The sequence below is a fragment of the Callorhinus ursinus genome, unplaced genomic scaffold (assembly GCF_003265705.2).
Source record: "Callorhinus ursinus isolate GAN/ISIS: 27379988/994484 unplaced genomic scaffold, GSC_fseal_2.0 scaffold12, whole genome shotgun sequence".
NCBI lineage: Eukaryota > Metazoa > Chordata > Mammalia > Carnivora > Otariidae > Callorhinus > Callorhinus ursinus.
Window position 1 is genome coordinate 30749510 of NW_027397074.1, and position 10687 is coordinate 30760196.

General features: G+C 35.6%; 1 long non-coding RNA gene across 1 annotated transcript in view; it reads right to left on the reverse strand.

The window, feature by feature from the left end:
* Positions 1-255: 255 nt before the first annotated feature.
* The window catches only part of LOC141373787 (uncharacterized), a 219003-nt gene continuing 208571 nt past the window's right edge, over positions 256-10687 (reverse strand). Inside the window, exon 8 of the long non-coding RNA XR_012380110.1 lies at positions 256-379. This is a non-coding gene — a long non-coding RNA (uncharacterized lncRNA). The remainder of the gene's footprint in view (positions 380-10687) is intronic.

Here is a 10687-nt window from a genome sequence, read left to right on the forward strand (position 1 = left end):
AAATGAAGTAAACCATATTTAATTCTGTGCTAAATAACAATGTGTAACAACAGATGTGAAAATTTTATTTGCATTTCCCTGATTGTTACTGAGGTTGAATAGATCTACTTATGTTGGTCAGCCATGAGTTTTTGTATTAGCAGTACACAGAAACCATGCCTAAACAGCAGGAGTTTGATGCATAGTAGAGACTACCTGAAGTGAGGAGAGGAGACACACCCACTCATGGAAAACACTGCCATAAACAGGTCCATAGGAAAAATACCTTGGGTCCTTCCTTCTGCACATCTTCAGTGCCTCTGATTAGCCAACATACCCATAGGCCTGATTTGAGGGAGCATGGGAAGCATACTTTGCAGAAGAAAGGCAAAGAATGGATCTGGTACAAACAGAGAATAACCAGCAATTAGACTTTGTCCATTTTTATACAGAGTTACTGGTCTTTTCTTCTCTAATAATTTGCATGAAATTTTTACATGTTCTGGAGTTATAAAGTTGGAGATATCCTTGTCTTTGATTGTTTTTTCTCTTAGTTTTATTTAGATATAACTGACATACATCATTATATAAATTTAAGATAAACAGCATAATGACTTAAATATATTTTGAAATGAATACCACAGTAAGTTATAAAATCCATCACCTTACATACTTGAAAAAAGAAGAAACATGCTTTTTTCTTGTGACGAGAACTTTTAAGATCTCTTAGCAACTTTCAAATATTCCAGATAGCACTGTAAACTATAATAGTCACATTGTGCATTACATCTCTAATTTTTATTTATTACTGAAAGTTTATACCTTTTGAACACCACCTGCAATTCCTCTGGTAACCACAAATCTGATTTCTTTCTGTGAGTTTGGTTTACATTATTCTTAAAAATGTTTTAGAGTCTGGATGTCGGTGAGATCACACAGTTATTTGCCTTTCTCTGTTCAACTTATTTCACTTAGTATAATGCCCTCAAGGTCTAACATGTTGCAGATACCAGGTTTTCTTCTTTTTATGGCTTAGTAATACTCCATTGTATACATGTTCCACAACCTTACTTTTAATCCTTTCTCTATTGATAAACACTTAATTTTTTCACGTCTTGTCTATTGTAAATAATGCTGCAGTGAACATGGGGGTGCCGATAACTTTCTGACATAGTGTTGTTGTTGTTTTTAATATATACCCAGAAGTGAAACCATTGGATCAGATGGCAATTTTATTTTTAGTTTTCTGGGTAACCACCATACGGTTTTCTTTATAGCAGTTGTGCCAATTTACAATCCCACCAACAGTGCAAGAAGATTCCCTTTTCTCAACATCCTTGATAGCATTCATTGTCTCTTGCCTTTCTGATGATAGCCATTCTGTGAGGCAGAAGCAAAACAACTCATTGCTGTTTTGATTTGCATTTCCCTAATAGTTAGTGAGGTTGAGCACATTTTCATACACCTGTTAGCCTTTGGGATATCTTCTCTGGAAAAAAATGTCTATTAAGGTCTTTTGCCAATTTTTTAATTGGTTGGGTTTTTTTTTGTGATTTGGTGTCCTTTTTTATTTTTATTTTTGGTTTTCGTTTGTTTTTGCTATTGAGTTGCAGCAGTTGTCTAAGTATTTTGGATATTAGCCCCTTACCCAGAAACATGATTTGCCAATATTTTTCCCATTCTCTAGGTTGTCTTTTGATTTTGTTGGTTTCTCTTTGCTGTGCAGAAGCTTTTATGTTGGATACAGTCCAACTTATTTTTCATTCTGTTGCTTGTTCAGGTGTTATATCCAAAAATAAAATTGCCAAGAACTATGTCAGAGAGCTTTCTTCCAATGTTTTCTTCTAAGAGTTGTTATGGTTTCCAGTATTACATTTAAATCTTTAATCCACTTAGAGTTAGTGTGACTGATGTAAGATATGCATCTAATTTCCTTTTTTCATATGTGAATATCCAATTTTCCTAGCACAATTTATTAAAGACACTCTTTTCTCTCTTTCAAATATTAGTTGATATATATTCACGGGTTTATTTCTGGGCTCTCAGTTCTGTTCCATTGGACTATGTTTCCATTTTTATGTCAGTTCCATACTATTTGATTGTTATAGCTTTATAACATAGCTTCAAATCAGGAAGTGTGATTCCTTCTAGTTTGTTCTTTTTTCTCAGGATTGCTTTGATTATTCTGTGTCCTTTGTGGGTCCAAATAAATTATAGAATTTTTCTTTCTTACCTCTTTTTCTTTTCTTTTTTCTTTCCTTTCCTTTCCTTCCTTCCTTTCTTTCTTTTCTTTTTCTTTCTTTCTCATTCATTCATTATTTTCCAGTATAGTGGGAAATGACACATACAGTGTCATATTAGTTTCAGGTGTACAATATACTGATTGAAAATTCTATACATTACTCAGTGCTCATCATAATAAGTGTACTTTTAATCCATTTCACATATTTTAACTGCCAAACCTCCCCACCCACCGTCCCCTCTGGTAACCATCAGTTTGTTCATTTGTTTTGTTTCTTAAATTCCACATATGAGTGAGATCATATGGTATTTGCCTTTCCCTGACTTACTTCACTTAGCTCTAGGTTCAAACATGTTGTTGCAAATAGCAAGATTTTATTCCTTTTTATGGCTGAGTAATACTCCATTGTGTGTGTGTATGCATGTATATAAGATACATGCATGCACACACACACACACACACACACACACACACACACACACACACCACATCTTCTTTATCCATTCATCTATTGATGAACATGTGGGAAGATTCCATAATTTGGCAATGGTAAATAATGCTGCAGTAAACATAGGGGTGGATATATCTTTTTAAATTAGTTTTCCAATTTGGTGGGTAAATACCCAGTACTGGAATTACTGGATAATATGGTAATTTTAATTTTTTTGAGGAATCTCCATACTGTTTTCCACAGTGGTCACACCAGTTTGCATTCCCACCAACAGTGCATGAGGATTCCTTTTACTCTACTTCCTTGCCAACACTTGTTTCTTGTGTTTAGGATATTAGCCATTCTGACAAATGTGAGAGTATATCTCATTGTGGTTTTGATTTTCATTTCCCTAATGATGAGTGATGTTGATCATCTTCTCATGTGTCGGTCATCTGTGTCTTCTTTGGAGAATGTTCAAGTCTTCTGCATATTTTTTAATTGCATTATTTGTTTTTTGGGGCATTGGATTGTATACATTCTTTATAAATTTAGAACTTCCCCTTTATTGGATATGTAATTTCCAAATATCTTCTCCCATCCAGTAGGTTTTGTTTTTGTTTTGTTCATTGTTTCCTTTGTTATGCAGAAGCTGTTTATTTTGATGTAGTCCCAGTAGTTTATTTTTGCTTTTGTTTCCCTTGCCTAAGTATACATATCTAGAAAAATGCTATGTCTGGGTCAGTGAAATGATTACCTGTGCTCTCTCCTAGGATTTTTATGGTGTCAGGTTTCACAGTTATGTCTTTAATCCATTTTGAGTTTATTTTTGTGTTGGTGATAGAAAGTGGTGTGGTTTCATTCCTTTCCATTCTAGCTGTCTGGTTTTCCCAACATCATTTGGAGAAGAGATTGGCTTTTTCCCATTGCATAATCTTGCCTCTTTGTTGAAGATCAATTTGCCACATAATTATGGTTCTGTTTCTGCACACTCTATTTCATTGATCTGTGTGCCTATTTTTGTTAATCATACTGTTTTGATTACTACAGCTTGGTAGTATATCTTGTTAGCTGGGATTATGATACCTCCAGTTTTGTTCCTCTTTCTCAAGAGTGCTTTGGTTATTCAAGATCTTTTGTAGTTCCCCACAAATTTTAGGATTATTTGTTCTTCTCTGGAAAAATCTGTTGGTATTTACATTAAATCTTTAGATTACATTAAATCTGTAGATTGCTTTGGGTTGTATGGACATTTTAACAATATTTCTTCTTCTAATCCAGGAGCGTAGAATATCTTTTCACTTGTTTGTGCCATCCTTAATCTCTTTTATCAGTGTTTTATAGTTTTCAAAGTACGGTCTTTCACCTCTGTGGTAAAGTCTACTCCTAGGTATTTTATTATTTTTGGTATAATTGTAAATGTTATTGTTTTCTTAATTTGTCTTTCTCTTCATTATTAGTGTATTATATGTGTATATATATGTATGTACAGTGTATACAGTGGGTTTATGTACGTTGATTTTGTATCTTGTGATCTTACTGAATTCATTTATCAATCTAGTAGCATTTTGGTGGAGTGTTTAGGATTTTCTATGTAGTTTCATGTCATCTGAAAATAGTTTAAGGTTTACTTCTTCCTTACCAATTTGGAACCCTTTTATTTTTGTTGTCTGATTGCTGTGGCTAGGACTTCCAGTAGTTGAATAAAAGTGGTGAAAGTAGACATCTTTGTAGTGTTCCCAACCTTAGGGAAAAATCTTTCAGTTTTTCCCCATTGGATATGATGTTAGCTTTGGGTTTTTCATCTAGGCCTTTATTGTGTTAAGGTATGTTCCTTCTAAACCTACTTTGCTGAGGGTTTTTATCATCAGTGGATCTTGTATTTTGTCAAGTGCTTTTTCTGCATCTATTAAAATGATTATATAAACTTTATCTTTTCTCTTGTTAATATGTGTCATGTTGATGTATTAGAATTATTGGATCATATGGTATTTATTTTATTTTATTTTTTTATTTATTTATTTTTAAAGATTTTATTTATTTATTTGAGAGAGAGAGAATGAGAGATAGAGAGCATGAGAAGGGAAGAGGGTCAGAAGGAGAAGCAGACTCCCTGCCGAGCAGGGAGCCCGATGTGGGACTCGATCCCGGGACTCCAGGATCATGACCTGAGCCGAAGGCAGTCGCTTAACCAACTGAGCCACCCAGGCGCCCCGGTATTTCTATTTTAATTTTTCAAGGAACCTCCTTATTGTTTTCCATAGAGACTGTAACAATTTACATCTCCACCCTCAGTGCAAGAGAGGTTCTTTTTCTCCATACTCATCAATACTTGTTGTTTCTTGTCTTTTTGATGCTAGCCATTTTGACTTGTGTAAGATGATACCTCATTGTGGCTTTGTCTTTCCCTGACAACTAGTGATATTAAGCATGTTTCCCTGTGTCTATTGGCTATCTGTATGTCTACTTTGGAAACATGTCTATTCTGGTCCTCTGGCCATTTTTTAGTCAGATTATTGGGTTTTTCAGTGTTGAGTTGCAGAAATTCTTTATGTACTCTGGATATTAACCTCTTAATGGAAAAATCATTTGCAAATATCTTCTCCCATTCAGTAGGATGCCTTTTCATTTTGTTGTTGGCTTCTTTTACTCTACAAATTTAATTATATTTTTAATTAGTTTCTGCTCAGTAAAAGTAAATCTCCCACTTGTATATTGTATGTCATAAGCACTGAAGTCCATAGTTTAAATTAAGGTTCACTCTTGGTGTTATGCATTCTGTGGTTTTAGACAAATGAAAAATGACATGTTTTCACCATTATAGTATCCTACAGAGGTTTTCACTGCCTAAAACTTCCTCTGTGCTCTATTTATTCAGTCCCAGGCACCACTGATCATCATCTTCTCTCCAACGTTTAGCTTTTCCCAGAATGTCATATACTTGGAATCATACAGTATGTACCCTCTTCAGATTTAATGTTTTTATTACTTAGTAATATGCACTTAAAGTTTATCCATGTCTTTTCATGCCTTTTAGATCATCTCTGTTTAGCAATGAGTAATATTAAATTATCTGAATGTACTACAGTTTATACGTCCATTCACTTACCAAGGACATCTTGGTTGCTCCCAGATTTTGACAATTAAAAATAAAGCTGCTATAAACATCCATGTGCAGTGTTTGTGTGGACATGTTTTTAATTCTTTACTGTCTATACTGAAAAGGAAAATTGCTAGATGATAATGTAATAGTATGTTTAGTTTTGTAAGAAACTACCAAACTGTCTTCCAAAGTGGCTATATAATTTTGTATTCTCACTAGCAATGAATGAGATTTCCTCTTGCTCCACATTCTTGTCAGCACTTAGTGTTGTCAGTATTCTGGATTTTGGCCCGTTATAATAGGTGTTTGGGCATATTTCATTGTTTGAATTTGCATTTTTCTGATGACGTATGATATGGAGTATCTTTTCATATACTTGTCATCTGTATGTCATTGGTGAGCTCTTTGCTTATTTTCAAATTGGGTTACTTTCTTACTGAGTTTTAAGGGTCAATTAAGTATTTTGGATTACATTCATTTAACAGATGTGTCACTTGCAAATATTTTCTCCCAGTCTGTCACTTTTTTTTAATTTAAATTCAATTAACATATAGTGTATTATTAGTTTCAGAGGTAGAGTTCAGTGATTCATCAGTTGCACATAATACCCAGTGCTCATTATATCACATGCCCTCCTTAATATCCATCACCCAGTTACCCATCCTCCAACCCCTCTCCCCTCCAGCTACCCTCAGTTTCTTTCTTATGATTAAGAGTCTCTTATGGTTTGTCTCCTTGTCTGATTTCATCTTATTTTCCCTCCCTTCCTCAATGATCCTCTGTTTCTTAAATGCCACATACAAGTGAAATCATATAATTGTCTTTCTCTGATTGACTTATTAGCATAAAACCCTCTAGTTCTATTCACATCGTTGTAAATGGCAAGATTTCTTTTTATTTTTTTTATTGCTGAATAGTATCCCACTCATATATATATATACACACATATATATACACACCACATCTTCAATATCCATTCATCTGTCGATGGACATCTTGGCTCTTTCCAAAGTTTGGCTATTGTGGACATTGGTGCTATAAACATCAGGGTGCACATACCCCTTTGGATCCCTATATTTGTATCTTTGGGGTAAATACCCAGTAATGCAATTGCTGGGTCATAGGGTAGCTCTATTTTCAACTGTTTGAGGAACATCCATACTGTTTTCCAGAGGGGTTGCACCAGCTTGCATTCCCACCAACAGTGTAGGAGGGTTCCCCTTTCTCCGCATCCCCACCAACATCTGTCGTTTCCTGACTTGTTAATTTTAGCCATTCTAACTGGTGTGAGGTGGTATCTCACTGAGGTTTTGATTTGGATTTCCCTGATGCTGAGTGATGTTGAGCACTTTTTCATGTGTCTGTTGGGCATTTGGATGTCTTCTTTGGAAAAATGTCTATTCATGTTTTCTTGATTGGAGTATTTGTTCTTTGGATGTTGAGTTTGATAAGTTCTTTATAGATTTTGGATACTAGCCCTTTATCTGATATGTCATTTGCAAATATCTTCGCCCATTCTGTCGGTTGTCTTTTGGTTTTGTGGACTGTTTCTTTTGCTGTGCAAAAGCTTTTTATCTTGATGAAGTCCCAATAGTTCATTTTTGCCCTTGCTTCCCTTGCCTTTGGCGATGTTTCTAGGAAGCAGTTGCTGCGGCTGAGGTCGAAGAGGTTGCTGCATGTGTTCTCCTTTAGGATTTTGATGGACTCCTATCTCACATTTAGGTCTTTCAACCATTTGGAGTCTATTTTTGTGTGTGGTGTAAGGAAATGGTCCAGTTTCATTTTTCTGCATGTGGCTGTCCAATTTTCCTAACACCATTTGTTGAAGAGACTGTCTTTTTTCCATTGGACATTCTTTCCTGCTTTGTCAAAGATTAGTTGACCATAGAGTTGAGGGTCCATTTCTAGGCTCTCTATTCTATTCCATTGATCTATGTGTCTGTTTTTGTGCCAGTACCATACTGTCTTGATGACGACAGCTTTGTAATAGAGCTGGAAGTCTGGAATTGTGATGCCGCCAACTTTGCTCTTCTTTTTCAACGTTCCTCTGGCTATTCGGGGTCTCTTCTGGTTCCATACAAATTTTAGGATTATTTGTTCCACTTCTTTGTAAAAAGTGGATGGTATTTTGATGGGGATTGCATTGAATGTGTAGATTGCTCTAAGTAGCATTGACATCTTCACAATATTTGTTCTTCCAATCCATGAGCATGGAACATTTTTCCATTTCTTTGTGTCTTCTTCAATTTCTTCCATGAGTATTTTATAGTTTTCTGAGTACAGATTCTTTGCCTCTTGGTTAGATTTATTCCTAGGTATCTTATGGTTTTGGGTGCAATTGTAAATGGGATGGTCTTCTTAATTTCTCTTTCTTCTGTCATGTTATCGTTGTATAGGAATGCCATTGATTTCTGTGCATTGATTTTATATCCTGCCTTTACTGAATTCCTATATGAGTTCTAGCAGTTTTGGGGTGGAGTCTTTTGAATTTTCCACATAAAGTATCATATCATCTGCAAAGAGTGACAGTTTGACTTCTTCTTTGCCGATTCAGATCTTTGATTTCTTTTTGTTGTCTGATTGCTGTGGCTAGGACTTCTAGTACTATGTTGAATAGCAATGGTGATAGTGGACATCCCTGTCGTGTTCCTAACCTCAGGGGGAAAGCTCTCAGTTTTTCCCCATTGAGATGATATTCGCTGTGGGTTTTTCATAGATGGCTTTTATGATATTGAGGTATGTACCCTCTATCCCTGTACTCTGAAGAGTTTGAATCAAGAAAGGATGCTGTACTTTGTCAAATGCTTTTTATGCATCTATTGAGAGGATCACATGGTTGTTGTTCTTTCTTTTGTTAATGTATTGTAGCGCATTGATTGATTTGCGGAGGTTGAACCAACCTTGCCGCCCAGGGATAAATCCCACTTGGTCGTGGTGAATGATCCTTTTAATGTACTGTTGGATCCTATTGGCTAGTATTTTGGTGAGAATTTTTGCATCCCTGTTCATCAAGGGTATTAGTCTGTAATTCTCCTTTTTGATGGGGTCTTTGGTTTGGGATCAAGTTGATGGTGGCCTCATAAAACGAGTTTGGAAATTTTCCTTCCATTTCTATTTTTTGGAACAGTGTCAGAAGAATAGGTATTAATTCTTTAAATGTTTGGTAGAATTCCCTGGGAAGCTGCCTGGCCCTGGGCTTTTGTTTGTTGGGAGATTTTTGATGACTGCTTCAATATCCTCAGTGGCTATAGGTCTGTTCAGGTTTTCTATTTCTTCCTGGTTCAATTTTGTTACTTGATACATCTCTAGGAATGCAACCATTTCTCCCAGGTTATCTAATTTGCTGGCAGAGTTTTTCATAATATGTTCTTCTAATTGTATTTCTTTGGTGTTGGTTGTGATCTCTCCTCTTTCATTCATGATTTATTTATTTGCGTCATTTCTCTTTTCTTTTTGATACATCTGGCCAGGGGTTTATCAATCTTGTTAATTCTTTCAAAGAACCAGCTCCTAGTTTCATTGATCTGTTGTACTATTCTTTTGGTTTCTATTTCACTGATTTCTCTCTTTTTCTCAGCTTCTTTATTTTCCATCATTTGGTCTTCTATAACACTAACTCTCTTCTTCCTCATTAATCCTAGCAGATAGAGCCTCCATTTTTGATTACCCCTCTTTAATAGCCTTTTGATTTCAACTTGGTTAATTTTTAGTTTTTATTTCTCCAGAAGGGGTTTCTCTATAACTTCCATGCTTTTTTCAAGCCCAGCTAGTATCTTTAAAATCATGATTCTGAACTCTAGTTCCGACATCTTACTGATGTCCCAATTGATTAGGTCCCTGGCAATTGGTACTGCCTCTTGTTCTTTTTGTTGAGGTGATTTTTTCCATATTGTCATTTTGTCCAGAGGAGAATAGATGAATGAGAGAACAAAATGCTAACAGGGTAACAATGTTCTCAGAAAATACACAACAAATCAGAAAAGACCTGAAACTGGGGGAAAAGGGAAAGAAAGAAAAACGAAAAAAAAAAAAAAAGAAAAAAAACAAAAATAAAACAAAAAAAAAAACCCAGAACATGATCAAATATCATCAGGCTGGTGCAAAAATGAGTGCCACATGCTAGATTTTGGGCATATTTTGGTCTGTTAGAAGAAAGTGCCTCCCAACATTTTAAAGAAATAAAAACTTATATATGTACAAAAATAAAGGTTAATATGATGAAGGGATGGAATATGTAAAGATGAAAACTATAAAAGATTTTATAAAGGGAATTGATAAGTCGGTTGAAAAAAGGATTTAAAAAAGGGAAGAGAATGTGATCAGGCAGGAGACTAGAACAAAACCATACACTAGAGATTTAGAGTATATTTTCATCTGTGAGAAGAAAGTGTATCTCAAAATTTTAGAGAGAACAACTTATATATATACCCAAAATAAGGGTAACTATGAAGGGATAGAATATGACTCTAAAAATGAAAAATAAAAAATATTTTTAAAAAGGGTTGATAAGATGTTGGTTGAAAAAGGCAAAATGAAAAATTAAAAAAAACGACAGTTAAAAAAATTAACTTTGAAAGACTAAAGATTCACGATAAAAAGCCATGAATTCTATGCACAGTATTCCCCTACTGCTGGAGTTCTCCCATATTCATTGATCGGTGAACTTTGTCTTGGCTGGCTGTTCTTCCTGATCTTCTGGGGGAGGGGCCTGTTGCTGAGGTTCCCAAATGTCTTTGCCTGAGGTGGAATTGCCCTGCCCTTGCCAGTCTGGGCTAAGTAATCTGCTCGGGTTTGCTCTCGGGAGCTTGTGTTCCCTGCAAGCTTTAGGTACAGCTTTGGAGGACGAGAGTGAAAATGGCGGCCTCCCAATCTCCACCCTGGAGGACCTGAGACCTCGGGGCCCTGCTCCTCAGTGCGCCCCCAGAGAAAAGCA